Source organism: Mustelus asterias, chromosome 21 (assembly GCF_964213995.1).
Source record: "Mustelus asterias chromosome 21, sMusAst1.hap1.1, whole genome shotgun sequence".
NCBI lineage: Eukaryota > Metazoa > Chordata > Chondrichthyes > Carcharhiniformes > Triakidae > Mustelus > Mustelus asterias.
In genome coordinates, this window is record NC_135821.1 from 34476771 (window position 1) to 34493766 (window position 16996).

General features: G+C 43.2%; 1 protein-coding gene across 1 annotated transcript in view; it reads right to left on the minus strand.

Moving 5' to 3' along the window:
* The window catches only part of LOC144509533 (adhesion G protein-coupled receptor B2-like), a 962811-nt gene extending 950291 nt beyond the window's left edge, over window positions 1-12520 (minus strand). Inside the window, exon 1 of the mRNA XM_078238437.1 lies at window positions 12202-12520. The gene's annotated coding sequence lies outside the window, so the exon portion shown is untranslated. The remainder of the gene's footprint in view (window positions 1-12201) is intronic.
* Between the last annotated feature and the right edge of the window lie 4476 nt (window positions 12521-16996).

Below are 16996 nucleotides of genomic sequence, written 5' to 3' on the forward strand. Positions count from 1 at the left end.
ACCCACCCACTCACTACTTCCCTCTGCCACTCCCTCTGGCTCACCACTTCCATCTCCCAAACACTAAATGTGAGCGAGGATTTTGACAATGGGCAATAAGAGGGAACAAGCCAACAAGAGGAGCTTTAAGTTGGAAAGAGGGAGTGGGAGGTTCAGAAAGATGCTGGGGTGGAAAGCAAGTGGGAGAGTGAGCAAGATAGCCAGGAAAATCAACAGAGTCAGCAAGTAGGAGAGTTGGAAAGGAGCTGGCAAAACATGCTCAGTAACTGTGTTAAAACAAAAAAGCAGCAGCACTCTTGCCAAACGGCCGCAATTTCAAACCACGCTAAAATAATATTGCGCTTGTAGAACATGTTTGAAACGGTGGAGACCTGCAGAAAGATATACCTAGCAACAGCCAGATGGTTCAATCTCGGTGGTGGGAAGAAACAATACGACAGAACAAAATTAATAGTCACTTGGACATACAAGCATATGAAGAAGCAGACGACTCGGCTCCTCGAGCCTGCTCCACCATGCTATAGGATTATGGCTGATCTGATTGTAACCTTCACATTACTGCCTGGGCTGCTATTAATCACGAATCTATCTAGCTCTGCCTTAAAAATATTCAAACATTTCACTTCCATTGCCTTTCCAGGAAGAGGATTCCAGAGACTCACGACCTCAGAGAAAATATTTCTCCTCAACTCCATCTTAAGTGAGCGACTCTTTATTTTTAAACAGTGATCCATAAATTGAAATTCTGATAGAAAGGGCCCCTTAAGTGAGGCTTCCACAGGCTACATGGAACTGTAGGCCTAGCAGGAGTTTACTGATGGTGGTGAAGTTCTAATTTCACTCGGCAGCCTCACTTACGTCAGGCAGAGGTGGGTAGGAAATCGGCCCGAATTGCTGCGTCTGCCAAGGGAAATGCTGGTCTGAAGCCAGAATGTGAAATTGGCTGTGATGTTAAGGTTGTCAACTTCGATTGGGCCTACACTGAGGATTCACCTGACAGCCTCCCAACCCCATCTTCCCAAACTACTCCCCCCAGTGAATACTTCTCTCCCACCCCACCCCATCATTAAAAGGTTTATGATAAATTATCGCCAACCATTGGTGCGTTTGGAAGGATTTTGCAAGTTGACACACACCCGCTTAGCTGCATTATGAATGCACCTTCTTTGGCCATCAAGTCCCAGGGTGAGACTCAAACCCAGAGTTTCTGGCTCTGAGGCAGGGACACTAATTCACTGCGCCACAGGACCTCCAATCCCCTGAATGGCTCAATAAAATGGTGACACTTGCTGCATTAGCTCACAAGTGAATAATGGCTCCCGGGTATAGTATTAGAGGTTGGTAGTGCTTATGGAACTGTACCTGATGTGCATTGGTACCTTTTAGCCAAGGGAAGGTGATAATTTTAGAAGGAGGGGGGTTCAATGGAGACTGTAAACCACTCTGACCCAAACTTTCGCCAATCACAAAGCAAATTGACCACTTCAATGCAACCTGGCCCTATCAGCAGAATTTAAATGGCTGAAATTTTATGGATTCAAGTTTTCAGTCTTTAAGAGAACACGCTGCACATTTACAGAAAACAAGTCATTAACACTCTCTCGGCCAACACCCCATACGCCAACTCCACAGAAAGTCTGATTCGGACCTAATCCTGGATCGAATGTAAAGGAAAAACCAGCAACTCCTGCATCCAACTAAATAAAATTTGGAGAGTTGGGGGTGGGGGGAGAAGAATGGTACAGAAACTGTGGAGGGACAGGGCCTCAATCTTCATGTTTGGGGTAACCATAGCAACCATTTCCTACCTATAGAATGGGTTTAAGGATGATGGCTTAGTGGTGGGGTGGGGGGCAGTAAGGGGGCAATATAGCAGCTTATTAAAACTTTATTAAGTCCTGCAAGTTATTTGGAAGATCAGTGCATTGTGTTTGGTGTCTTCAATTTTAACAAGGCAGTGAGTGATTCTCACACATCCACCATCTTGCTTTGCTGAGTAGCAGAGGGGAGAAACACTGTATGACAAAGTGATTGCCTTACATTTTTTAAAAATCCAAAAGTAGTTTCACTTTTTTTTTGGTTCAAAATTTGTCCTCTCCATAATCTAGACTTTAACTTTAACCAATGTCAAATCTAGAAAATTGTGAAACCTGTTCAGGAGATCACATGCATTTCATTAAAGACACTTCCCTTCCGAACAATGCAATCTCTACCTCAGTGAGCAACCGATCCCCAGAAAGCATAATTCCAAAAGAGGTTCTCAAAACTAAACTCAACGACAGTGGGCAGCATGGTGGCACAGTGCTGCCTCACAGCACCAGGGACCAGGTTCGATTCCCGGCTTGGGTCACTGTCTGTGCAGAGTCTGTACGTTCTTCCCGTGTCTGTGTGGGTTTCCTCCAGGTGCTCCGGTGTCCAAAAGACGTGCTGATTAGGTGCATTGGCCATGCTAAGTTCTCCCCCAGTGCACCCAAACAGGCGCCAGAGTGTGGCGACCAGGGGATTTTTAGAGTAACTTCATTATGGTGTTAATGGAAGCCTACTTGTGACATGAATAAATAAACTTTAAAAATTCTAAAAACTTAAGATTCTCTAACAAGAGGAAACATCCATTCAGGAGCTGAATGGTTTTGATCAAGTCACCTCTTACTCTTCTAAATTCTAGAGGATACAAATCTAAACTCTCCAATCTTTTCCTATAAGACGATTCGCCCTTTCCTGGTATAGTCTCATAAACCTTCTCTGAACTGCTTCCAACACATTTACATCTTTCCTTAGATAAGGAGACCAATAATGTAGACAATATCAAAGATGGGGGCGGGGGGTGATTTGCCCATCCCGGTGCGCTAATTTTTTAGCACAGCAGGCCGGGAGATTTCAGCGGGGCCGGATTAGCACAATCCACGCTGGGCATCCAGCCCTGAGTGCCTCTCCCAACACTGGATTTCCGGAGCTGTCAGCTCAGTGCCGGAAATAGGTGCGGAGCTACATTAGGCACGCAAATCTAATTTAAATATCATTAGCGGGTCCAGGATTGAAGTCTCGGAGCCTGCTAGCCTCTCCCACCCTGCCAGGAGTGTTTCACTCTTCACTCCAGCAGGGTTTACAGTACCTCCCCACTTTTGGGGAGCTAGTGGCCCAACCCCGCTGGAGTGAAAGGGGGGCAATGGGGCCCCCCAGAGGATTGGCCGCCAGGGGATGCCGCATGGGCATTGACACCTTGGCAGTGCCAGCCGTGGCCCCCATGCATTGCCCGACGGGCAAAGTGCCAATGCCCAGGGGGGCAGTGATTGAAGGGGGGGTGGTGCACAGGGCTGGGCCGGGGTTGCAGGACTGGCCAGCGACCGAGCTGGCCAGCAATTGGGAGGCCGGCAGACAGGGGCCACTGCACATGCTCCGATCTTGGCACTGACAGATCGGTGCTGCGCAGTGGCCCGCTCAGTGCTCTGCTGCTGGCCTCTCCAATGGAATAGGCCCCACCCACTGATTTTTAGTGTGATTTATGCTAGTACACCCAGCAGTGCATAGAGTGGGAGATTCGTCTCTGAACTCCCACTGAAAAAACCAGCATGATTTAGAATCATAGAATCATAGAAACCCTACAGTGCAGAAGGAGGCCATTCGGCCCATCGAGTCTGCACCGACCACAATCCCACCCAGGCCCTACCCCCACATATTTACCCGCTAACTACACATCTCAGGGACAATTTTTAACCTGGCCAATCAACCTAACCCACACATCTTTGGACTGTGGGAGGAAACCGGAGCACCCGGAGGAAACCCACGCAGACACGAGGAGAATGTGCAAACTCCACACAGACAGTGACCCGAGCCGGGAATCAAACCCGGGACCCTGGAGCTGTGAAGCAGCAGTGCTAACCACTGTGCTACCGTGCCGCCCCTAACTCCAGTTTTCACGCAAATTCAGCACTTAGAATTTTTTTGGGAGAATCGCCCTGTGATCTCACCAATGCCCTGTACAATTGAAGCATAACCTCCCTGCTTTTACAAAGGATGAAGGACTTTGACAACAAAATGAGGGCGAACTTGCAGATTATCTGTTAGCTCTGTTAGTTAGAAGTACTCATTTCCCAAATATCCTCAGGTCCTTTCTGCATGTTACAGACATGGTTGCTAATGCCTTGCAGTGCATTTCGTTTTATAGAACACAGTAATGGAACATTGAAAACACACAAGGTTGAAATCACTTCAACTGATGTGATAAAGTTACAACGCGTGGCTTTGATATTAGGTCACAGTACGAAAAGCTTTCATAATACTACAGAATAACCTGTGTGGGAGTACCATAGTCATAACTATATGCACCCGCAAATCAGAAAAATCCCGTTATGCCTGCAATTATGTTAATCAAAATCCTACACTTTTCTGATGAAGCAGAGGATTAATGCCTTGCACCCAGTACTGTTGACAGAGTTCTTAATCTATTTAGCACAACTATTCCATACATAACAGTGGTTGATTGTACTGTGGTATATTGCTAAATGTGTTTGGTACTCAAGTGAAGTGATTGCTACAATTTACCATTTAAGTAACAGGCACTGCATAATAAAATATTGGTGAACGGTTGCCCCAGTTCGTATCGGGAAAGTGGAGCAGCATCCAAATTCAATTGTTTAAAAATGCTATTAAATACCCATCACAGCTATTTTACATTTCAGATATTGTAACAATTTACTCACTCCCCTAACCATATCTGAATAAAAAGGTACAAGAATTTTACACATTCTTACAATTCAAGTGGACAGTTCTTTCTCGTCTGGGAATAATCCTATGGTAAGAAGTCTCACAACATCAGGTTAAAGTCCAACAGGTTTATTTGGTAGGACAACTCCCGGCTGGAGACAATACACATCTCTTTAACCTGTGCTTAACCCTCTCTCCACTCACATTGTCTGTGCCTTTAAGACTCGATTACCTGTAAAGACTCGCATTCCAACCATTATTTTGTAAATTGAGTTTGTGTCTTTATATGCCCTGTTTGTGAACAGAACTCCCACTTACCTGACGAAGGAGCAGCACTCCAAAAGCTAGTGGCTTTTGCTACCAAATAAACCTGTTGGACTTTAACCTGGTGTTGTGAAACTTCTTACTGTGTTTACCCCAGCCTAACACCGGCATCTCTACATAATAACCCTATGGCACACTGGTCTGTGACTTACTTTTCATGGTTATTCAACATGGAACAACATGTCTATAATGCACTTAGTCTTGTTGATTGCAAATTGATTAAAATGCATCAGGTAAGCTAAACTGAGCTACCTGGTTATCAATGAAACCTATCTCATTGCACAATAGTAGATCAAGAGGGGCAGCACAGTGGTTAACACTGCAGCCTCACAGCGCCAGGGACCCGGGTTCAATTCCAGCCTTGAGTAACTGTCTGTGTGGAGCTTGCATGTTCTCCCATGTCTGCGTGGGTTTCCTCCGGGTGCTCCGGTTTCCCCTCTCAGTTCAAAAGTGTGCAGGATAGGTGGATTGGCCATAGTAAAAATTGCCCATTTAGTGTCCTAAGATATGTATGTTAGATGGATTAGCCATGATTAAATATGTGCGGTTACGAGGATAAGGCCTGGGTAAGATATTCTGTCAGAGTCAGCGCTGACTCAATGGGCTGAACGGCCACAGCAAGGATTTGATAATAGCCTGCCCTCTGGTTAGCTCCAGAACGTGTTGTTCTTAGAAACTATCCTGAAAACATTCTATGAATTCCTCATCAAAGCAACCTTTTGCCATCTAGTTTATCCAATCTATATGTAGATTAAAATCCTCCATGATTATCACCGTACCTCTCTGATAATCTCTTTTATATTCTGCCCTTCTGTATAGTTATTATTCGGGGGCCTGTACACCATTCCCACAAGTGATTTCTTGCCTTCATAATTTCTCATATCAAACCAAACTGCTACTCCATCCTGGTTTCCAGACCTTAGGTCATCCCTCTCTAATCCCATCATTTATTAACAGAGCAACCCCGCCACCTTTTCTTAACCTTCTGTTCTTCCTAAGTGTCACATATTCCTCAATATCCCGGTCCCAAGCCATGTCATCATGTAGCCACGTCTCTGTAATAGCTATCAGACTATACTTATTAATTTATATTTGCGCTATCAGTTCATCTGTTTTGTTTTGAATGCTAGTGCATTTCAATAAAGAGCCTTTAGTTTTATCCTTTTATTATTTTTGTATGATTTAGCCTTATTTGCTGATTTATTCTTAGATTTGCAATCTTTATCTCCTCCCGCCATGGTCTGTTTATTTGTTTATATTAGTACCTTCCTCTCTTGCCTATGCTTTTTGGTCTACCACAATCTTCCCTAATTTGATCCCTTACCCACTATTCAGTTTAATATTCTCCCTACTTCCCTAGTTATGCGACTCGCTAAAACATCAGCCCCAGCATGGTTTAGATGTAGACCGTCCAACGATACAGATTTGATATAGTACTGGCGCCAGTGCCCCACAAACTGGAACCCACTTTACCCAAACCAGTCTTTGAGCCACATATTCACTTCTCAAATCTTATTTGTCCTGTGCCAATTTACACATGGCTCAGGTAATGATCCAGAAACTATTACCTTCTTAATTTGGTGCCTATCTTCATACTGCCAATGCAGAACTTCCTCCTTTGCCTATATTGTTGGTACCTACATGAACCATGACCATTTGATCTTCCTCCTCCCAATGCAAGTTCATCTCCAGCACGGAACAGATGTCCTGAACCCTGGCAGACAGGCAGCACAGCCATCTGGACACTTGTTCCTTGCTACGGAGAAAAGTGTCAATCCACCTCATTATACTGTCCCCTATTACCACTACATTCATATGTCCCCCACTTGAATGGCTTCCTGTAATGGTGCCATGGTCAGTCAGCTAATCCATTTTGCATTCCCCACTGTTATCCAAACAAGCTGAGAAACCTGCTGGACAATTGCAGAGACTGACACTCTTGCCCTCTGAGTTCCCTTACCTGCCTCACCCGCAGTCACACTCTCTTGTCCCTGACCACTGACAAAATCAGAAGACTGTATCCTAAGAGGTGTGATTGCCTCCTGTTACAAAGCATCCAGGTTACTTTCCCCCTTCCTGATGTGCTCCAAAGTCTGCAGTTCAGCCTCCAGCTCAATGACTATGAGCCGAAGTTCCTTGAGCTGCAAACACAAACAGCACACATGTTTACCCTGAATCAATATGTTATCCAGGAGCTCCCACATGCTGCAGCCTTGACACATCACCTGCCCTGCCATCTTAATGTGTTTTAAACAATTACTTAAATTATTTACTTATCTATGGTGCTTCTTATATATTTTATTAACTCCATCACCAAGTTATGTACTGTTTAAACCTGAGGGATAGAATGGAACTTACTCACTTACTAACTTGTCACCAAACAGTTAATTCCTTTCCCTGTAGCGAACTAAGAACCAGTCCTAAAGGGTGAGAAGATAGAAAAAGCAAAGGGAAACAAATACCTGCTTCCTTCACCTTCACCGAACTCCCCTACTTACAAAACTTCAAGTTCGTACTGAGCTTTCTTACTGCATTCATAAAATAATTAAGCAAAGCCAGCATTAAGTCGTTAAAGGCAAATCTTGTTTCACTATCTTTATTGAGACCTTTGGTGAGGAAACAGAGTGGACTGATGAAGATAATGTAGTTGATGTGGTGTACAAAATGCTTTTGATATAACGCCAAATAACATGTTGTCAGCAAAGTTAAAGCCCATGGGATAAAAGGGATGTCAGCATGGATGCAAAGTTGTCTGAATGACAGGAAAGAGAGAATATAGAAACATAGAAACCCTACAGTACAGAAAGAGGCCATTCGACCCATCAAGTCTGCACCGACCACAATCCCACCCAGGCCCTACCTCCATATCCCTAGATATTTTACCCGCTAATCCCTCTAATCTACGCATCCCAGGACACTAAGGGGCAATTTTTAGCATGGCCAATCCACCTAACCTGCACATCTTTGGACTGTCGGAGGAAACCGGAGCACCCGGAGGAAACCCACGCAGACACGAGGAGAATGTGCAAACTCCACACAGACAGTGACCTAAGCCGGGAATCGAACCCAGGTCCCTGGAGCTGTAAAGCAGCAGTGCTAACCACTGTGCTACCCGCGTATGGTGGTAACCGGTTGCTTTTCAGATGGTAGGAAGCTATGCAAGGGACTAGACGGAGAAACTGTTTCCACTGGCAGGTTTCGAGAACTAAGGAACACTGGTTAAGGTAACTGGCAAAAGGACCAAGACAGACATGAGGAAAAACATTTTCACACAGCAAGACTGTGGTGGAGGCAGATTTAATTGTGGCTTTCAAAAGATATTGGTTCATTGTCTGAAAAGGAAAAACTTGAAGGCCAAGGGGAAAAGGCAGGGCAATGGGACTAGTCAGCATGGACATGACAGGTTGATGATCTCCTTCTGTGCTGTAAATGTTCTATGATTCTACAAATAAGAATATATTTAGTATACAGCTAATTATTATATTAATTATAATTATTCATTCTAAAAACTGAGTGCATCAAAGCACCACTGGTTACTCTCCACTTACCTAGGACAGTACAGCTCCAAAGGTACTCAAGAAGATTGACAACATCCAGGACAAAGCACTATGCTTGAATGGAATCTTTTCTACCACTTTACACATTTACTTCTTCCACAAATTATACACGGTGGTTCCAGTGTGCATTGCTTACAAGGTGCAATGTAGCAACTGTCAAGGCTCCTTCAACAGCACCTTCCAAACCCATAATCTTTACCACCCAGAAGAACAATGGCAGCAGGGGCATGGGTACACCACTTCCTGCAAGGTCCCCTCCAATTCACTCACCAGCCTGATTTGGAAATAAATCACTATTCATTCATTATCATTAAATCAAAATCCGTGAACTTCCTCCCTTCCTAATGGAACTGTGGCTGCACCTATTACACATAAGACAGCAGCAGTTCAAGAATGTAGTTCACCACCACCTTCTCAGGGGTGTCCCTATTAGAATAATTAGGGGTGGACAATAAATACCATCCTTGTCAATGATGCCCACAACTAAGGACGCATAATAAAAAGTGCACTATGGCACTTTCATCTTGCCGGCTGACAAACATTGAGGCCCTAGAAATTTTTCTGAAAATATGAATTTTTCATTCCAGTAACAGGGACAGGCCACATCTGTGAGCCCATTACCTAGCACCTCTCTGTTTCTCTCCACAACTCCCTCAACAATAGGGTTGCTTATTTCCATATGCCCTCATAAGGACAGTACACTTTAAGCCCTTATATAAGCTTTGTGTATTTAGAGTAAATCTAAAAATGGCAGAAGACCTGGAGTGAAAATTGCACATTCTTGTATTCTGAAATGAAAAGGAAAACAAAGGGATTCCAAAAATGTATTAAGTAAAATTGGGGATTCGGTTGATGTTTTGATGCAGAGTTGGCTGGCTTTATAATAAAAATGTTCTCATTGTGATACAACTCAACAAAACAACTTTCATGTAGACTATCAGACACAATTTGTCATTGAAGCACGTAAGGAGATACTTGACAAGTGACCAATACCTGTTGAATGAGGTGAATTTTTCACCGCATTTTACAAGGAAGGAAGGAAAGGTCCCTACAGATTAATAATTATTTTGAAGTGATTCTGGAGTCACTATTTTTGATTTTTAGGAGAAAGTCAATGCCCAGTTGCAATCTATTAAAACATTTTGCAAATAAGCTGAAAAGCACACAAGAGAATAATTATTTATTTACAATCATTAATTAAGATTCCTCAGTTATTTGCAGCTTTTACCCCAAACTTTTTAACAGTTTTATGGGCCTCAGCACTGGTGCTGCTCGGTCTGCCTGTCATTTTTCTGCAATAGAACTTGGTATCACCCAGTCAATAGAAACTTAATATGCTTAGACTGATGGATAAAGATAGACAAAGAAATGTCGCTAAAATGGTAGAAGGGCAGTTAAGAGGTTGAAAGATTCATATGCTGGAAAACAAACGAGGAACAAAAACAGTAAAAATAGGCAACAGGACCACCACCATCTGTGGCAAGAAGAGTGAATTAACCTTTTGTATATAATTCTACATCAGAAGTAAAAGCTGAAAAGATAACCAAAACATTTAGTATGATTATAGGATTCTGTACGTAGATTATGAGATTATGAGAGACAGGCAGAGAAAGAGATTGTCAGCTTTAAATTATTGTAGATATGTGGGAATTTCACACCTGTGTTGCATCAGAACCCTGTCTCTTCAGTACAGTTTGTTCCAGGGTCAGTTATATCCCGACATTTACATTAACAGCTCTAACTTTTCAAACTGTACAAAATAATTATTATGATTAATTTTCTACATGAATGTTTTACCAATATTGGAAATCACCTAAAGTAGATTATTTTATGAATACTACAGAAATGTATCGAGTTCCCACAGAAAGCTAAATAAAATGGTATGCATGAATTTTGGCCAAGACACTAAATGCAGCCCTAAATAATTCCGTTTCATCTTTAAAAGCATAGCAATGCAGTCACTCTTACGCATCTGGACACAGAAAATGCAATGGCAAGTTTAGCACTTACAGCACTGAGGGCTTCACGTCCCGCAGCTACTGGAATAGTACGAAAGCTCGATAAAGCCGCAAATAAATGATTTACTTTTTGTTTCAAACCCAAGTTGTCAAACATCATTACTAGTGGTTACACATCTCCATGCCCTTGATATTTATAGCGCGATCTGCCTCCGTTGCCCATTGTTTATTTGTAAAATGAAACCCTCGGACCAAATCACAAAGACTCACCCCTCTCTGTTCCCCAATGCACACCACATTCGTGGCTGATAAACGGATCTGGCACAGGAAATGCAGAAATGTCACCACTGATAAACTTCAAGAGGAAGGAAGAGGAACTGGGGGAGCAGATTCCTAAACAGCCGAGCACTATTCGGCCAATTAGTGAAAGGATCTCGTTTGACAGACGAGGAAAGGGAGAGGAAAAGAGGCGGAGATACACGTACAGGTAAACATAGAGACGGGGCAGATAGCCTTAAAGAAAGTAAAAAGGAGGAAAATAAGTGTAAAAACATATGGAAACACATGAACAGGCACATAAAGGAAAAAGACAGAGAGGAGAGGGAAACGGTAGTGAAAGCGAATAAGTGACACAGTAGCATAAAAAGATGAGGTTCTCTGCGAGATTAGTGTTTTACTGATGCATTGGATCATTTGTGTAAAGTATACAAACATGAATGCGTGCCTGTTCATCCGCAATTACACCGCTCCGACAAGATACATTTATTCTGTTTAAGGCTGGCTGCTAATAGAAAGTATACAGAATAAGACATTCCCGCACTTAACCTGGTCAGCCCCGTCTCCTGGAAAGAATACACCGGGAGCTGCTGCTAGAATTAACTCCGGAGTTGACTCCGCCTGTCTCTGATTTACTTCATACATTTCACAAATGAATTCCGAACCATTATGCCAAAAGAAAAGTGCAAGAAATGTGGCGGAGCCATTCTTGAAAACAAACTCTTCTGCGGTCCCGTCAGGGTCAGAGTGTGGTTTAATAATTCTGCTTTGATTAGATTTCCGTTCCCTTATTCTCACACCAACTGGCAGAGTGCTCTGCTCCCGAGGCGCCCCACACACAATATATATATAAATAAACTGAAGATATTGGGGAGGGGGATTAACTCAGAGTAGTTGGAAAATAACTTTCAATACAGTTCTTTAAAATGAAATGTCGAAATGGCGGGCCATGTATTTTGACAAGCGGGGGGGGGGGGGGGTCAGTGCCGATGGTTGCTTTGCAGATAAGACATGTTTTAAGGCAGCAAACGCACTGATTCACTCCCTGCACCGATCTTCATCATGCCTGTGCAACGCAGTGTGCCCAGTTTGATAGGGGATGTTTGCACAGGCGATGGATGGATAACGTGCATCGCTATCCGGATCGGCCGACACTCTCAGGCATTCACCATAGTCGGCGCTAGAGGCTGATTAAAAGCCGCCACCATTAAGCAGTGACAGCCATTTCACAGCGGCTCCTCACACACACGCACTTTACAGCGCTTCTGTTTCTAAACAAACTGCACCCCGTTAAAATGAAGTGTGACTAAAGTACCGCCGCTTTCTCATGACCTGAGTGGGGGACGGCCCCCCCACTTCCAGCCGGGGCTCGGACCGCCTACCTTTGCGATCCTAGCAAGAGTTTGGTGCTTCTGCCGCTGACTTTGTCCGGGTGAAGTTTCCCATCCCTGAGACTGCAGCTCTCCTCTATCTCTGCCTTTTTTTTTAATTCTCGCGCAGTTGTGTCACTATTCCCTCCCCTTCTTTTGTTTTTCTCTCTCTCTTCGGCCAGTGGGGTTAAAGTGCCTGATGCCAGCCGCCGAGAGCCCGGGTGCCGCTGCTGCGCTGGCAAACGGTGCCGGGATGAGCTGCAGTCCCTGTCGTCTCTCTCCCGCTCTGCCTCCCACAGAGCTCGCACATGCTGCTGTCCCCCGCCACACTGATGATGCTGCTGCTGCTGCTTTGCTTGCTTGCTGCTGCCGGCGCCGCTACTACTGACAGGAGATCCTGACAAACTCTGCAAACACTGCCCCCCCCCTCCCCCCCCCCCCAACCAGCGCACGCGCGGCGGCGGCGGCGGCCGCCAACGGCTCGGCTCGCGCGTCAACCGCCAACTGCCAACCTCTCGCGCGCCAATCGGGTTGCAGTTGGCTGCCTGCACTTTCCCGCTCTTTCCCCGGCCGGAGCGGTGGCGCGAGCAGCCCGTCTCCCGCCCCTTCATTCACCTGTACCTGCGTCTCCCCCCGCCCCCCCCAGAACCGGACAAATGTACTTAACACTCGGTTGAAATGGAACCCCACTCCCACACAAGGGTGAGCCAATCTAGTGTCTTCTTTTATATATAAAAAAAGAAAAAAAATCAATAATTGAGTTGCCAACCCGTCAGGATCGGACTGGAGTCTCCAGGACACTTGCTGTGTGTGCAACCCCCTGGTGAAATATCGCAAGGAACCCAGTTCCCCAGAGTATTAGCCTGGATCCCTAAAGTACCAGTCCAGGGCCATTACCACTATCCCACGTTCCCCAACCTACCATCTACCAACATTGGAAGACATTATCAAGTCTGACAGAATCTGTGGAGAGAGAATAGAGCCAACGTTTCGAGTCGTCAGAGCTCTGACAAAGAGTAATCCAGACTAGAAAAGTTGGTTCTATTCTCTCTCCACAGATGCTGTCAGACCTGCTGAGATTTTCCAGCATTTTCTGTTTTTGTTTTAGATTCCAGTATCCGCAGTATTTTGCTTTTATCCACCAACATTGATAAACTAAGGAAGTAAAGTACTCAACAACAACCCAAAAAATACTCAGCTTCCTTTTCATCTTGCCATTTTACTGACAAACACACAGAAATAAAGTTCGCAATCGCAAGAACTGTCATTTACTCACTTTTTATTTACTGATCGGGAATGCGATTAGCCACATCTGGATTCACAATTAGCTCCATAGTGGGAAACATATTACACAACACTGTTTTAACATCTCAGCAGGTTGGCACCTCCCGCAGTGATGCACTGATCAAGCTATCCTATGTTGTGTGCTCACCCTCTCGTATGTGGCTGAGTGAATGTGCAACCTGCTAACCAACATTTTAGAATGCTATCAAAGCTGACTCTTTTATGGTTATCAGGTTATCACCAAAACTAATTAGATTCTGCAGTTATATCCCATGAGCCCAAAATGAATAGTATATGTAAAACTAGTATTATCCATGATTGCAAAGTATACATACTGTATCAGACTGTGTCCATAAGACCATAAGACCATAAGACATAGGAGCGGAAGTAAGGCCATTCGGCCCATCGAGTCCACTCCACCATTCAATCATGGTTGATTTCAACTCCATTTACCCGCTCTCTCCCCATAGCCCTTAATTCCTCGAGAAATCAAGAATTTATCAATTTCTGTCTTGAAGACGCTCAACGTCTCGGCCTCCACAGCCCTCTGTGGCCAGCTAAGCATGGACAATACAATTTGAATATTAGTCCAATTCTCTAAAATGATCATGGACTGTCTAATTTTCTGTCAATATTGGATCAATGCTTTTACATGATCATGGATTATGCCCTTTCTTTTTAATACTATAACCAATGCACTGATTGAACGATGGACAACAACATTTATTTTCTTCATTATACCACAGCGCTCTAAATGGTTACGGATGATACCCTTTGATACAATATCACATGGTCTGAAATTAATTATGATATGATTTTCTCTCAGTATTGTGCTTAGGTTTACTTTAGGCAGGTTCCTTCCATTTCAACATCGGACTAATAGCCTATGACAATAACAATATTTGCATAGCATCTTGTCTGATTGAAGGCCAGAATGTCAAATGCAGGCTTATAAGGGCCCTGATCCATGGGTAAGAGTGTGGCCCTTTAAGAAATATCACCTTTGTGAAGAATGTATCGCCTCTTGCCTTAAAAGCTAATTTAATGGGAGAAGGAGGAGACTTTCACCAGCCAGCTGACCATAAAAGAAGTAAGAAGAAGGCTGAATGTGTCTGGGAGTTCTCTAGGATTGTTGTTTATAAGAGGGAGGGAGAGGAGAAAGAGGATGGAGGGGAGAAAGATGGAGGGAGGGAGGAAAGGGAAACAACTGTGATACAGTGGAAGGGAAGAATGATTAAACAACTTGTCCTGTTACCATTTCTTTTGTCTTAGACCACCAATCTTCATATCATTTGATTATTCTTACCTGCCACCTTTTTATTCTTTCTTGTCACCCTTTCCCTGCCTCTGCACTTGCTTTAAAATGGTAACATCTCTAATTTCTCCCAGTTATAATAAGAAACCATCAACCTGGAACAGTCTTTCTGAAACAGTTGCTGTTTCACCTGCTGTATATTTTATCATTTTCAGTTTTTATGTCCAAGGAGAACTCCTTTCGTATTTAACATGAAATCAATGTGTGTAAATAAACCATGGACAGCACCATTTCCATTCAAAATTAGATCAAACCATCAGAAGGAACATGGACAGCACCCTTCCCACTCAACATTAAACTGACCATTTTTATGTCCTGTTGTCAAAGTTGTTTCTCTGTCAACCATCCACCTATTTCAATCAGTGTGAACATGATCCTTGAATAGCGTGCTGAGGTACTCTTCCAATGGTTGAACTACAGACATTAGACCAGCCCACTACAGCTGCAATTTGGGTGTTATTTCTTCGCAGTTGCCTCTTGATCTCATCGATTATATAGCATGTCTCACATTAATAAGCTGTGTTCTTTGAGTAAGCCACTGGGACACTTATTCCATACATTATCTATCCACAACTTCAATCCATCTTCATCAATCCAACCGTTGTCATGGACATGGACAAAAACTCCTGCAATGAATTTGATTTTCAGCATGTTTTTACATTTGAAAATTACCATGGGCTTTAATTTTGTTCCATCAGTCATGCAGGTGACTACCTTCTCATATCCTGAGGTTTTCACTGGAACTGTTTGTAATCTTCTGCTCCACAGTTCGATTGCCAGGACAAAGATATGGGCATTACATCTATATTGCCAATAAGATATAATGAGTACTTATATTTTTACTGCTGTCTGATGATGAATCACTGGAAACTGGTAATTTTGGCATCAAGATCTTTTGGTAGTCTCTGAGCAATCTTGGTCTTTTGCCACAATACCAGACATTCACATTCCATTAAGTGGTTACACCAACTATCTGTTGCTCTGAAATCTTCACTGGTTTGATTTAGCCCTCTTAGAAGTGCATTTACACATTATATATCATGTGACAATGTAACCATTCTGACAATTTTAATGAACCTATTCTGATATATGGTGCTCAAAATCAGACGAATAGCCAGTCCCGATTCTCATGGCACATTTGGTCTTGGGCATCTTATTCAGAATGGATTCCTCCTCCTTCCATTCTCACTCCACGTTTTCACTAACACTGAATTCCCTTACAACAGCACAGGAATTTGATGAGTTAGCAAATGTTATGACTTTTAGCTTGAAATCAATTTTGTACTATATTCTTTTTGCTGGCGGACCTATTTCTGTCCATTGTTCGCCATGCACAGTCTACTCTGTGTGGGCACAGCTTAAACTTCCGAGAATATTTTGATCACCATTGTGAGTCAATGAGGAACTACCCTGATTTTAGTTGCCTTGATTTGAACTTTTTTTTTCTTCCCTCAGACTTCATGGATTATAAAGTTGGCAATTGGTGAGGTTAGGGATCATGCTGCTGAGGCTTGATAGTGCAAATCATCTTTTCCATTCTAATATTTCCATTTGTTGTTCTTTATATTGTACTTGTCACATTCTCAGGATGTCCCAAAGCACATCACAACCAATTAAGTACTTTTAAAGTGTAGTCACTGGCAATTTGTACACAGCAAGTTCCCATATAAGGATTGAAACAGATTAGCAGATAATTAATTTTAATTGTATTGGTTGAAAAACAAATGTTAGCTGTGGCACTGGGAGAATAGCCTTACTCTGACCAAAAAAGTACTGCAGCACATATTACACTTAAGAGGGACTTGGTTTAACATCTTAGAAATGACACTGAACTGTCTGCTTAGATTATGTGCTCAAGTTTCTGAAATGGGACTTGACTCAGATGCAAGAGAACTAAAGCTGACAATGAGTACTTACTTTTCCTTTCAAGAATGAACTTCTTATTTCAATATTAAGTCAGCATGTTAAGCTAACAATTGGGAATCCCAATTGTTCAGATAACCATGGTTTAATGGTCATTTTGGTGCTTTCTAATAAACATAGCACTGCTGGGTTACAGTTCACCTAAAGTTGGAGGCGGTTGTTGCTGTGTTGCTGTGGTGGCTACATGCACATTTATGTGCATTTTGCAGTTTGAAGCTATGGATAGTGATGGTAGAGACACATGACTGACCAGGAATCTCTTTCATTCTTACTGCCTGTTATTGC